General features: G+C 39.9%; 1 protein-coding gene across 16 annotated transcripts in view; it reads right to left on the bottom strand.

The window, feature by feature from the left end:
* Nucleotides 1-14,269, bottom strand: part of clip1 (CAP-Gly domain containing linker protein 1) — an 82,363-nt gene extending 68,094 nt beyond the window's left edge. For 6 of the 16 annotated variants that reach the window (XM_031899930.1, XM_031899938.1, XM_031899968.1 and 3 more), the window contains exon 1: nt 14,051-14,264. The gene's annotated coding sequence lies outside the window, so the exon portion shown is untranslated. 16 annotated transcript variants of the gene reach the window in all.
* Nucleotides 14,270-15,332: the final 1,063 nt, after the last annotated feature.

The following is a 15,332-nucleotide window of genomic DNA, read 5'->3' as shown; positions in this document are numbered from 1 at the left end:
GTGGACTAAGCTGTAAATACTAAATTAGCCCAGCATAAACTGAAAAAAAGGAAACAGACATTTTTTACATATTGGAAGAAAAGTTATTTGAGATTATGTAGTATCTGCTTAGTTTAGTAGCTTATATCTTGCAATAATGTATAAACAAAAATAGCACCTGAATAAAAACTCAACCAGCAAAAGATATTACTATAAAATAAACCTCTCTATCTACATAGGGACCTACCGGACGAAAACTGCTGCCTGTATGTTATGGCTCTATATTTTTATATATTTAAACTATTGCTATTGCAAGAATAAAGAGAGTGTGTCTGATTGCTATTAAACAAAAATATGAACACTATTAATTTCAAATAACATGCTTTTCGTTTCAACTGCGTACATGTAAAGAAATACTGGCTGCAATTACTGTGTGGCTGCTATCACCTCTTCTTTGTTCAGCCATTCAGCCATATCTCTTGTTTGAACAATGCAGCACCTCAAGCTTAAAAAGAAAAAATATATTTATCACCTGGCCCCAAAAGCCCTCAAATTTATGTTGTAGTAATGTAATAAGTTTTCAAAACTGCAGTTAACATAATGATAAAGCTATTATGGGCATTTATCAAATTATTTGGGCAGAGCAGTTCATTCTCCGTGAGGGTGTGCACACATGTAAATATTAAACCAGAGTCCCTGCTTGCTCAATAAGTTCAAGCCCTTGCAGTGCAGTTTTGGGCTCCAGTCCTTAAAAAAGATATTAATGAGCTGGAAAGAGTGCAGAGACGTGCTACTAAACTAGTAAAGGGGATGGAAGATTAAAGCTATGAGGTTAGACTGGCGAAGTTGGGGTTGTTTTCTCTGAAAAAGAGGCACTTAGGAGGGGACATGATAACTCTGTACAAAAACATTAGAGGTGATTACAGGCAGATAGGAGGTGTTCTTTTTTCCCATAAAAGAGATCAACGCACCAGAGGCCACCCCTTTAGATTAGAGGAAAGGAGTTTTCCACTTAAGGCTGATGCCACACCAGGCGTAGGGCTGATTTTTTCGGCAAGCGGAAAAACGCTTGCCGAAAATTCAGCCCTACGCCTGCTACTTGTGCCTGCACCCGAATGAATGGGATACGCTCGGGTGCAGGCACATGTAGCCGATATACGCACGAAAACGCGAGAGAATGCAAAGTCTCGCGTTTTCGTGCGTATATCGGCTACATGTGCCTGCACCCGAGCGTATTCCATTGATTCGGGTGCAGGCAAAAGTAGCAGGCGTAGGGCTGAATTTTCGGCAAGCGTTTTTCCGCTTGCCGAAAAAATCAGCCCTACGCCTGGTGTGGCATCAGCCTAAAGCAGCGTAGGCGGTTTTTTAAGGTGAGGGCAGTGAGGCTGTGGAATGCCCTTCCTAGTGATGTGGTAATGGCAGATTCTTTTAATGCCTTTAAGGAGGGGCCTGGACGAGTTCTTGAACAAGCTTAGTATCCAATCCAATTATTATGATACTAATATCGACAGTTAGTATTAATGTTTGTATATATAGTTATGTGATAGTATACATTGGTAAGTATAGGCTGTGTGTGCTGGGTTTACTTGGAAGGGTTGAACTTGATAAAGTTTGACGAGTGCATGCTGTTTTGTGCTGGCTATTGAAGTTGAACTTAATGGACTCTGGTCTTTTTTCAACCTTATGTAACTTGCTCCCATGTCTTTCACATATTGAGTGATATGGGACATTCACTAAATATGTACATGCATGTGCCCCAGTATGGCCAACTGCACCAGCAAGCCATTTGGGGAGGGCACAAAACTCAGGGAGGAAAGCTATTTCTAAAAAAAAAAAAAAATACTGTTTGTTACACCAATCTACAGTGGGGACTTTATTAACCTGCAGCTGGAATGGGGAAATCAAAATTTTAGCCAGTGTGTCTCCAGGGCCAAAGGTCCTGGCTATGGCCCTATTTTCCATTTAGCAATGCGTTTACAGTGCAGTAAAGTCATACAAAGTATCAGGCAGTACCAGTGGTAAACATGTGTGCATCTGACACTGCCACGTGCTGCTGCCCTAATTACTTTAACTACTTAAAGATGGGCGTTATATGAAAACAGCATAGCTTATTCTGCATACAGAAGATCAAATATCTTCATATCTACATTGATTAATAAGAACGCATGCAGACAGCCTGTCTGTTCAGCTTCTGTAAGACTCCAAGAAATCATTATTCAAGCTGCTAAATTAACGTGAAAATTAATGTAGAATGCTTGCTTGGCTTTAAAGAACTATTGAACTAATTATAACAATTATAACAAGTATTCTTGTTTTAATCAGGCTGGACAAACTCTTCATTTCTCAGAATTCATAACTTATCAATGTCAGTTTATTTTTCTCAAGTGATTCCTGCATGTTAATTTAGAATTACAATTTTTTTTAACCTCATTTATATTTTTTATATCAGCTAAAATAGTGCTGTTTAATTTACTTTCACACAAGAGACACAAAGTACTTTAAAAAATATTTGTATTTGCTCTCAGCCAGGCTGAAAAAACAACGTATTGTTTTTTTTTCTATTCCAATTGCTAGCTTATTTACTAAAAACTTGGATCTAAAAGCCTTACTCATATTAAGTTGCAAGGAAAAAATTTTGAAATAAAAATCGCAATGTTCCATTCCTTTTTAATAACCAAACTCTTTAAAAAAATAAATTAATACAATAAAATGGCTGAATGCACTGATGTCTATAGAAGTTGCTGCTGAACATTTTAATTTGAATTTGATCATTTGTATACATTCATGTATGCCAAACATTTGATTGGGAAAACTAGAATTTGAAAAATGTGAGTTCACCTTTTTGCCATGATTTACTCAAATCATGGAAAAACACCATTCGTGTAATTTTAATAAATGTGTGCCTAAGTTTCCTACCAAATGGCAACCGAACCCTTTAAGACAGGGGTGCCCAGACTTTGTCACCTTGTGATCTATTCTTGCCACCTGGCCTCTGTCATTAGCTACCTTAATAAAAATAGTGCGATGTCTATCATTTGGTGCAATCCCCCAATAAAGTATCACTCTTGATGTTTAAATACACATAGTAATATATAAATGCAGTGTCAAATTCACATTTAATGTCCACATAAAATTATACAAAAAGCAACATAGCAGTATATAAATGCAGTGCCAACTTCAAGTTTTATATGAAAAGAATAGTAGTACTTTTTACTTCCCTCCTTCACAGCCCACTTTGTAGTCTGCATACAGAAAAATATATAAAATGGGAACAAATGTATGCAGAGGCCAGACAGGGACAATCTTCCATGTGGAGATGAAACTACAAGGACGGAAAGCAAGAGCAGCCACACTCAAATGGGGTATGCTGGGGGAAAAGAAAAAGTAGTGGCGGATGGCAACCTGCTGCAACCCGCCCTGTAGTCTACCAGAAACCGATGGACAGCGATGTATCTCTTGGGCATCCATGTTTTAAGACACCTGAAGGAGACACATTTTTTGTTCACCTTTGTTCACAGATGAAGCATTTTTATGTTTAACATTTCAATATGTCTATTAGGGTATGTTTTAGCAATTGGACAAGTCTTTTTTCAAAGGAAATTAGTCACCTGCGCTAGAGATTAATTGTGGGGTGACTAATCTCCTGGTGTGTCAGCGCCATAAGCTTTACTAATGCCACAGAGCTACTGTCCCAAGTGATTAATTGCTAATATTGGTATTGGGTCCATTATGTGGAGACCCGTTATCCAGAAAGTTCATCTCCCGTAGATTCCATTATAAGCAAGTAATTCTAATTTTTAAAAATGATTTCCTTTTTCTCTGCAATAATAAGACAGCACCTTGTACTTGATCCCAACTAAGATATAATTAATCCTTATTGGAGGCAAAACAATCTTACTGACTTTATTTAATGTTTAAATGATTTTTTAGAAGACTTAAGGTTTGGAGATCCACATTTTGGAAAGATCACTTAGGCTGTTGGCCCATGGTGCTAGTTAGTCATCTGTGATGGGCCATCAGCCTAAGGCACATGTGTCAAACACAAGGCCCGCAGGCCGAATACGGCCCTTCTGACTGCTTTATGTGGCCCCTGGTGACTGTGCCTGACAGTGTAGCACCAATCGCCTGACTGCACTGTGACTGTGCCTGACTGTACATTATCTTAATAAAAAATTTGGCCGGCAACTTAGCCTGTGTTTTAGATTTCGGCCCCCTTATGGGATTGAGTTTAACACGGATGCTCATGAGGAATATATCCACATCCAATTTAGACGAAAAGGAAGAAAATGAAATAAATGCATTCTTTAAAACAAACTTTTAATAGCAAACATTAGAATACAATTGGAAAACATTTATTTGAATTATTAATATTATTATTATATTATATTATTCCCCTTTAACATCTTAATCTCTCAACCTCTTCTAGCGAAAGTTTTATAGAAGCCTACACTCGGCCAAAAAGTCAGTGAACAAGGCTAATGTATGCTTCAGCATGAAAAGCAGCCTCTGCAATAAAACATCTAAGCCTTCATGCTATCTCGGGCTTTGTTCTAGCTTGCTATTGTGAAAATATATTTACAATACAGAGACATAGTTTGACAACAACTCGTAGAGATACCACCAAGAATAAACTATTGTTTCGGATTTGGCCGAACCCTGAATCCTGCTGGAAAAGGCCTAACCTTGGCTGAATCCCAAACCAAATCCTGGATTCGGTGCATCCCTAAAATCTAATATCAAATAATTCCCATTAATACGTGTTAGTATTTTTGAGCTAATCTCTGCTAATGCAAGCATGTATATACACATACAACCATAGATATTCCTAGTGCTAGAATATTTCTTACACACACAAAGCTAAAGCATGCCCTTATAATTTACAGTCCATACAAGTTAAAAACAGATTGAACTAGTAATGAATACGTATCATGATGCATTCTGTGCACATGTGCTGCTTTAACAGCTGTAAATGTATTTATCATGTATATTGCAACCTGATTCAGTGACTATAGTGTGCATGTACAGCATTGCTTTCATCTATGGATATTAACTTTCAGCAATGGGTAGTTATCGAGGAAGGGACAATCTATTACAATCTAATGGGTTAAAACTATACAAACATGTCTTTAAAGGAGAAGGAAAGTCATTTTGGCATTTTACTGCCAATAGATTAGCCACATTAGTGCCACCTAGAATGCTATATTTTTTCTGCAAAAAGCATTTCTTTGTTTGTTTAAGATTGCAGTTGCCATTTTAGCTTGGTCTTCATAGCTTCCTGCTTGCAGTCTAGCTGTTATAGCTCAGATTACACATTCCTAAGGGTGGGGGTGGGTGGGTTATGAATTCTTATGGGGGGGGGAGTAGGAGAGGGGAGAGAGGAGAGAACTGAGCAGACTCTGGCCCCCAGGAATGTAGGATTATTCTGAGAACATGTTTACAAAAAGGAGATAATAAATCCTGTGTTTCTTTTGATAGAGGGCTCAGTGCAGCTTTTCTGTGAGTGCTTATGGCTGTATTTACATAGACCTATTCAATAAAGCTCACTTAGTTTTTACCTTTCCTTCTACTTTAAAGTAATTTATATTTAAATGGTAAAAAACTACTTTAAAAATCCAAATAAATTATATCACAACCTTGCAATATTAAATGGAATAACATCAGCATGCTCCAGACAGAGGTGGACAAATACTTTACTGCTGTGTCTCACAGTAAAAGAATTTCAGCAATTTATAGCAGAATAGAAGTGTAACATCACACTTTTTTTTTTTAATCTGCAAAAGCGCTGAGTAGGTGGTGTTATGTGGGAAAATGCGATATAAGCTTAAGGGGAAAAAATTGAATAAGTAAACCTTAAATACAAAACATTACCCTATCCATTTGGACTATTTTCTGTTTTAAAGAGAAAGTTTGCTTCAAAATTAACTTGACGTAGACAACAAGATCTTTTGTGGTTTCTTACCAATTTTGCCACTCTCTAAAATACTAGTCCTAGGCCTAGATTTTTACTGTTCTTATTCATATTTCAGTTCAGACTCATTCCTATTCATCTTCTACTATTTCATTAAAATTAATGCCTGCTTTAGTAAATGGGATGCTAGAAGCTCAATATCTAGCAATACTCACAAATAGGTGTCTCAGCATAAAGTAGCTTGTAGCTCTGCGTTTTCTGAAAACAACAACTTTTTCACATATTTTAGAATGTCCTAGAATGTCTGGTTGCTGGACCCTAGCTGCTGAAATTGCAAACTGTAGAGCTGCTCAAGAAAAAACTAAATAAAAAAAAAAACCCAATACAAAAAGAAGACCATTGTCTCAGAATTCCTTCATCATACTAAAAGTTGATTTAAATGTGACCAGGGCTCAACCCCCTTAATGGATTAAATACCGTAAGAAAGTAATCAGTATGAGCCCAATCTTAAAAATCTCCTGAAACAGGTAGCGCCATGCCAGTGGTATCACGCAAGTTAGAATGGAGAAAGTCTGAAAAACGCACCACTAGCCAATAACTGGGACACACCCAAGACATAGCAGCAGAGTGTTGCACTGTGTTAATCATAGATCAAAACCAGAAAATATATGCTATATACCTTTTATTGGCTAATTTAATCGATTATGTTACATTATCTTAATCTGATTACAGATACTAAATTCTACAATATTCATGCTGAAATGTATGCACAATTAGCAGGTAGGAGTAGGCCAAACTGACTGGCAGTGCAGGCAGTGAGCTATTCGAGAGTGCAGACACAATGCACAAATACAACTATGTATATGGACAAGCCTAAAGGTCCCCATACACGGGCCGATAGTAGCTGCTGATATCGGTCCCTTGGACCGATTATCGGCCCGTGTAGGGGCAGAAACGAGGGGCCTGACCGACCGATATCTGGCCTGAAATTGGCCAGATAAAGATCGGCCAGGTTAGAAAATTCAGTCGGATCGGGTACCACATCGGCTAGTTGATGCGGTCCCCGAACCGACTGCCCCATTGCCACCAATATAATTCGATCGTTTGGCCCAGGGCCAAACGATCAAATTATTTTTTTGTTACCTACACGCTCCCCGATATCGCCCACCCGTAGGTGGGGATATCGGGTGAAGATCACATTGAGATTCACTCGCCAAGCGAGCAAATCTCAATGTGTATGGGGACCTTAAGGTGACAGGGCCTCCAGGACTGGGGCCCACTGGGATTTTTTTTGGTAACCCAGTGGGACACTGACTCTGAGCTTGCTTTTATCTTAGTTGTAAACAATTCTCAACAATAAAAACATCATTGTCCGGGTGTGTATCCAGCAAAATAATCACCTGGCTGTACAGTTTGCAGAACTTCTCATTTATGACAACGGAGCACAAACTGACACCGCAGACATAAATCAGTAAACATACTTATGTGTTGTATAATTGATTCAAATCCATTACACAGCAAATGCTTAAAAGGGTCACAGTGACAAGAAACCAGTATGCAGGCCATAGGAGTGAGGACCGCATCAATGACCCAATATGGTTCTTGCCAAACAAGATAATTAAAACCTGCTCAATTAATATTTGCCCACTTTTCTGGCAGATATTGGTTGTGCAAGGCAGTCTAAAGGTCCCCATACATGGGCAGCTAATCGGCCCGTGTATGGGCACTCCCGACGTGCCTGCCCGACCGATATCTGGCCTCAAATCAGCCAGATCTCGATCGGGCAGGTTAGAAAATCTAGTCGAATCGGGGACCGGACTGGTTGGGGATCACTGGACCTTAAGGGCCACATACAGGGGCAGATTAACTGCCAACTTGGTGCGAACGGCCCAAATCAGCTGCTTAAATCTGCCTCTCAATGGCCACCTAAAGGGTGTGAACCATAAATAGAAATACTTATAAAATACCAACTGCAGATACCGCAGTTTATATTTTGGCCACCACCATTTGTAGTATTAATCAAATAACCCTTTAGTCTGGTATATGACAGTATGCTCTTTTGCTAACCTTTCTTTATTTCTAGGCAATGAGCAGTCACTTTCTTTTTTCCCCATATGTAGTGTCAGTAAGTTAGAATGTTGCTTTTTAAAGATGGACCAAACATATATAAAAAAATAGTTTTGGCCTTACTGTTCAACCACATGCAAGCAGTTTGTGGGCTATATTCTACTGAATGATAAGTTATACAAAAGGCAAATTGTAGTTATGGGAAAGTGCAAGTGGATGCCCTAAAGTAATTGTTTTACTACAACTCCCAGATCACCTGTCAGCCCACTTGGCATGTATGTTTCAAATTGCTGAGCCTTTGTGCCAAATAACTGCTGCTCAGCAAATAAAAAGCAAGTGATATTGGGCTTCTTTCTATTTTTTCCTCATCAATAACCAATAAATAAAGTTATATGTGTTTTTTTGTGACACAGGTGAGTGAGATGGAAAGTGTCAGACAATGTAAGGGTGAACTGGGTTGAATTTTTAGAGCTTCTAAAGAGTCTTTTCCAGGGTTTCTATCAGATAGGAAAGATGGCCAGGTGGGGATTGATTCTAGAGGTCAGTCAAGAATGGTTTTATTATACCTTTGTTTTTATCGATGCAACACCCATTTCCAGCGAAAGAATGAGCTAACTAAACCATAAACAGCAAAAACAAATTGCTAAAACAAAGTAAGTTTCTTGCTTCAGAATGGCAAACTATGCCTCCTGTTTCCAGCTGAAAAGCACTAAAGGTTACACAGTATCTACTTCACTGTTTTATGAGAACCTACATTTTTAAAAAATAACACATGTATAGCGAATAATGTATCCCCCTATTGAAAATTATAAGCATATTATAAGTCACTAGGGAGTTCTATGTCCACTTAAAGCTAAGCACTGTTTATAAGGATATAATACACAAGAATATACACCATGAATATAATTATATCCTTAGTAATGTCGTTAACTGGTGCTTAGTGGTGTACTTTCTGTAACGACTCATAAACTTAAGTATTATAAAGTATCCCCTGTTAAAAAATATGAGGATATTAAAAGACACCTGGGAGTACCATAACCTGTATAAAAACATTACCTGTATAAAACAAACAAAAATCTTTTATAATTCACAAACATGAGAATTATTGGTTCTCCGTTAAATGAATCGCTTCTACTTCTCTCCAATAAGGTGCCAATGAAATAAATAAGAGTGACATGCTCCATATTGCAAAGGCCTTAATAAAATTATTCTACCTATAAAACTGTGTATAAATATCCCTATAGAAAAAGTATATAAATAAATTAATTAAAAAAAATGAATGTACACAAACGTAATGGACAGGAGCTGAGAATAAACTGTAAAATATTTGCTTATTAATTAGTAGTGTCACTAGGCTGACTGAAATTTGTGTATTATACATACATATGACATAAATATCTGATAGGTTGCTATGTATACAAAAAGAGAGTGGGATTGATTAATGCACATTCCCTGGTCCCCTGTTTCATAAGTAAATTATCTATGCACTTCCATTGTATTTGTATACTCTATTTAGCCTTGGAGTGCTCCCACAACCCCTTTCTCTGTATCTATGTATTTTAGCAGGAAGAATGGCCAAACTTCCATGTGGGTTAGAACCCCCACACCCGTCCCTTTAATGGTGGTCTTTAATAAAATGGGTGTTGGTTAATGGGTAGTCTTCTCCTTTACAAGCCACAAGCGGGGGAGGATTAAGCCTGTAGAACCAACCTGTGGTCCTGACAATCTCTCTCTATAAAAGCTGAAGGCATGGGAGTGACTAAGCCCTCTGACTCAAACCAGCCCCCAGGTCAAGAATGGCAACGGTGCACGGGAGTGCCAGCCTTTGAAAAATATAACCAGAGGCAAATAGATAGGACCACCATACGGGGTTTACCTTGACGTGGTATGGTGGCTTACCAATCTTATGATCATAATTTTGTAACTAAAAACCCCTGTTTTTGTAAACACATGCACTAGCATAGATAATTTACTTATGAAACAGAGGACCAGGGAATGTGCATTGATCAATCCCCCTCTCTTTTTGTATGCTTGTAGTTAATTTGGCCAGATCAGTCGCACTTCCATTGTATTTGTATACTCTATTTAGCATTGAAGTGCTCCCACGACCCCTTTCTCTGTAACTAGGTTGCTATGTAGACAGAATGTACACCTTTTATAACATTTTCCCAACATTCTAAAATATGTAGAATGGGAAAAAACTCTATATTTACCCACCTAATAAACCCACCCAACTCTGTCCAGTGCCCATACACATTAATTTAACACTGAATGGTAAGAAGACTCTAGCAGCCAACAGAAGAGTGCACTTAAAAAAAACAAGAGAGTGAGGTCATATTCTCTTTTATAGTTAAGATTTATATAATAAAAAAAAAAAAAAAAAAAAGAACAACTTTAAATACTTGCCAAAGCACATTATTACACATTTTACTGGAGCTGTGCCGGGAATCACAGACTTATTGGCATAGTGTCACAAGTGAAATTAAATATCAATTCAAGCATGTCACGTTGGCACACTTGCCCATAAATCCTTTCACCATTCTCAGAGCAACGGGGAAAAAAATGTTAAAAAAAAGCATAGAAGAAACAAAGATACAAATTGCATAACTGCAAAAACAAGGTTTTAACAATTGCATTACATAGCACAGGCCTGGAGTCCATAGACCACTATGCCAGGCATAATCCCAGGGCACAAGAAAAAACTGGTTTAAAATCTGGAAAAATGCAAAATCAGGAAAATGCATTATGGTGGGAAAAAAAAGTGTAAAATGAGGAACAACTTAAAATTTGTGTCTGTAAAATAGAGGTTTCACTGTATGCAGTACTACCTAACCAATAAATATGGTAAAAATGCAACATATGCTTGGGACTTGGGGTTTTCCAGATAAAGGATCTTTTCGTAATTTGGGGCTCTATACCTTTTGCTAAAAAAAAACAGTTAAACATAAAATAAAACCAACAATTGTTTTGCCACCAATATGGAATTATGCAGCTTAGTTAAAATCAAATATAAGGCACTGTTTTATTATAAATAGAAAAAAAAAAATTAACATGACTATGTGAGATGGTCATCCCGCAATTTGGAGTTTTCTGGATAAAAGGTTTCCAGATAAGGGATAATCACATCAAACTATGTAGTGTGCATATTTCCAAACAATTTACTGCTTTAAAAGTTTTTAAAGTAGTTATATATTATCTCCCTACTATAATAACAAAAACACAAAGTTAAAATAAATGTTAAAATGTATGCAGAACTGCATAAAAACATAGATGTGAACTAGCACTGAATTATATTGTTAGCAACATTATAATTATAAGTATAGCATTGGGTGTTTACCAATCCCATTTCACAAAATATGCTGTGTGTTTATTTCACACAGCAGGTAAGACACCACACAACGTTCATAACTAGCACAGAGACTGTTAGACGGGATATGGGTGTGGGATCATTGGGCTGATTACTATTCAGGGTGCTGAACAAGCACTCTTACTAGGTGGGTCCTAGCTAACTTGCACAGCTGGATTTTATTTGGCAGCTCGGCCTCAGCTCACGTCAAATTCTTCAAGTCCAAACAGCTATGGACGCTAAAAAGGGCACCAAGCCAGCAATAAAATTAATGAACACAACGGGTTCCTCCTGCCTTGTAGCTTCTACCTCGCCCCTTGGAAATAACTACTTAACATTAACAGACAAGGAAAATATTCCTTTGCAGTACTGTCTTGCTTGTTTGCATCTAGTCCCTGAACACTCTGTCTTCTTCCAAGCAAACAGGGCAAACCTTATACTATTTTTGGATCTCTTCACTGTGTAGTTTAAAGGGGAGGTGTTCCCAAAAATAACATTTCACCTAATAAAAGGGAATGTTATCCTAATCAAACTTTCCTGGACAATCATTAAAATTTTCTTATTGGTTTAAAAGTTACCTGTACAGTATGTCTGTTTCTTTGAAACAAAGTAAGCCAGCTGGCTTTCTGCTACACTGTTTCAAAACTCAGAACCACCAGTGCAGAGAACAGAAAGTGACAGATACTGCTTTCAATACATTTAGGGCAAGGGCACACATAGCTGTCCACTTTCCTTTGCTTGCCTTTGGTACACAGGTGAATGAAAATGGAATCACTCCACTGACAACTTTTTTGGTGCTTGAAAGGATCTGTTCTGTGTAGCTCCACACAGGCCTAGGCCAGGTCTGTTACATCCACTTTCCTATGCCTGTGTACAAAATGCGGTAAAGTGGTAAAAGTAAAGAGGTAAAGTGGACAATTCACTTAAAACTGACTTTAAAACCACTGAAAACTGTAATGAATGTATATATTGGAAAGTTCCCAAAAGATATGTGAACAGAATTAAGCATTAATATTTTTGCTGCAGGCATACGGAGAAAAATGTACCCACGTGCCTCCAGCAGTAACAAGGCTTTTCATTTCCTGTCAAAGCAGGAAAAATATTGAAAAATAGTTAAAACATGCAGCATTCTGAACTGACAATTGCCATAAAAAGTAGGCCAGAATACACAGCAATATAAATAGAACTCATTAAAGAACAGTGAAATCCACACTATAACAAACAGTACTGGAACTCAATTAACTGTTACCAGTACAACCGTATTTACTGAAATAGAGTCAAATACTCTTCCAGCATATTTTTGTATGTTCTTTCTGGAAGATCTATGCACATTTCAGACCATGTAAGAGACTTTGAACCCTAACACTAAGAGAACATGCATTTCTATGACAGCTGCAGGAATGCTGTTAAAAGATCTAAGCAGCCAGAAGCAGTAGAGGCATCCTGCTACTTGTGTATGGTGCTTGCTCCACTGAGCTACATCTATCCATGTAGCATGGATATGGAAGAAAAGTAACATGTGTGTGTCAACTAGCAGGTCACTCACCTTTAGCCACACTCAGACTTAAAAAGTGTTGGTGAACAACACATGCATGAAAAAAGTTCTTTGGGGATGCCAAATAAGGGCTGTGATTGGCTATTTGGTAGCCTCATGAGGACTGTAAAGGTGCCCATACACTATAAGATTCGCTCGCTTGGCGATGTCGCCAAGCAAGCGGATCTTCACCCGATATCCCCACCTACGGGTGGCCGATATCGGGTAGCAAGGGACTTAAAAAAAAAATAATCCGATCGTTTGGCCCTGGGGCCAAACGATCGGATTACATTTGAGCTTATGGGGCAGTCGGTTCGGGGACCGCATCAACGAGCCGATGCGGTCCCCGATCCGACCGGATTTTCTAACCTGGCTGATCGAGATCTGGCCAATTTCAGGCAAGATATCGGTCGGCCAGGCCGCTCTGTTCTGCCCATACACAGGCCGATTAGCTGCCGAATCGGTCCAAGGGACCCATATCGGCAGCTATAGTCGGCCCGTGTATGGGGACCTTAAGCCTGCAGGAGGCTCTGCTTGGAGTAAAACTGTGTCTTTATGCTTCCAAACTTGACATGAATCTCCCCAACCCTGGATATAATCATATACAAATGGCATGTAAGCAGCTTGTGGCACCAGTGCTATTTTACTTGTATGACACTGTCTATGCTGCAGACTGAGCAAGGTTGAATGACAGTAAATATGAAAACAATAACTAAGTGGAGAGAGTTGCATTGGCGGCTCCAGTAGTGCTGCAGGTTACAGGACTTGCCAACACACAGGTCTCTGTGGGATTCCTCAGAGAAACCTAGATCGGACATGCTGCCCTGCGTAGCAAACAACTCACCCACTGGGGCCCTTGGCTATGGACGGTAAGTAGTCCCTGCTGTGACATTCCCTCCCCTGGAAGGTGTATATACCCCACACATACCTGTGTGTGCGGGAAGGGCATTTGGTTCTTGTCAGGGTATAGCCTGAGTTTTTAAGCATTCGCTGTCACGTGACCCAATAAACCTAATTTACCCCAACCCTGCATTAATGTGCCCCTGTAAGTGTGTAGGCCTCTCCCCCCACCATCGGGGAAGCGGTGCTTGTACATCTGCCGGCCTGCTGCCGCTGCTCCTACCTGCCAAGCTGCCACTGTAGCGCTCGTACTGCATAAACCCACGCTAATCCTCCCCCACGGCCAGCAGGCTGGGCGGCTTTGCGCAGCACTCACCTTCCCCTCAGCGCTCTCGCAACAACAGCAGCCACTCGCCCCGTTCCCCGTGCTCCAGCGACCGGTCACCTAGCACAGCGCGGGCATTCAGCAACAGCAGCTGAGCCGGGAGCGCGCCTGAGCGCGTCACCTTCCCAGGGCAGGAGAGGGGGCGGGCCGTGTGACGGCATTGCCTGACAGGAAAGAGAAGGAATGCGGAGGTAGCAGTCTGGCTGGCAGTAGCGGGAGCTTATTGAGAAACCCAGTGATGTGTTGTGTTCCTTCCCAGGGAGTCACGTGACACACTGAGGCGCAGCGCATAGCGGTTCCTTTATTTACTGCAGGGTATACCATATTAGTTTCAGCACACATAAAGTAATGGAAGTCAGTTATCTCCTGGAGATATGAAACACTATGTACCAGGGCTGATTTAGAGGCAAAGGTGTTACATTCAACCAGTGCTGTTGCTTATAGCAACCAATGAGCAATGTGTTTTTAATAGACTTTTAATAATCAAATACAAGTTAGAAAATGAAAGCAAACAACTGATTGGTTGCTATTGGTAACTGCAATACTGTCCTTTTTCAGCCATCTTGGCTGTAACATACCAATATTACCCCTTTTTTGATAATTTATTGAATATCAATACTAGATTGTAAGCTCTTTTGGCCAGGGACCTTACCTGATGTATTGGTTATATTTTTTGTTTTATGTATGTTCAGATGTATTGAACAGCACCTTATAAATATTCAGTTGGGGTTATATCAAAAAGGTGCATAAACACTATACAAATTTCCAGACATAGATATAAATGTTTTTTTGCCACATACCTGATCCTACAGTTTGAAGGCAGAGCATAAAAGGCTTCTTGTGTTGCAGGGACCAGCTCCCACCCTACTTAGAGGGACAGGCCCGGATTTGGGGAGAGGCCACAAAGGCCCGGGCCTAGGGCGGCAGAAACCTGCCACGCCGCACAAATCTAAAAAATTGTGTTTCCATATGGAGCAATGGGGACTTCTCCCCACTGTTCCGTATGCAAGTTTGGCCTATGGCGCATGCGCGCTTGCACCCCCCCTGCTATTTAGCTCATGCACGCTCTCTCCCCCCCTCGCGCTGTTCGCGTCTGCACCCCAGCCGTTCACGCACGTGCCCTAGGGGGGGTGGGGGCGGCAAATTTGTAAATCCAGCCCTGTAGAGGGATAGAGTGCAGTGCTGGGCCTAGCCAGCCGGGCGCCCTAGGCAACGTGGCCAGCCACCTCGCCCACCACATTTTACTGCCCCCCCCCTCACTGTTAGCATGCAT

This window comes from Xenopus tropicalis, chromosome 1 (assembly GCF_000004195.4).
Source record: "Xenopus tropicalis strain Nigerian chromosome 1, UCB_Xtro_10.0, whole genome shotgun sequence".
Lineage (NCBI taxonomy): Eukaryota > Metazoa > Chordata > Amphibia > Anura > Pipidae > Xenopus > Xenopus tropicalis.
The sequence above is the reverse complement of the archived record's forward strand: the minus strand, read 5'-3'. Positions and strand labels throughout refer to the sequence as shown.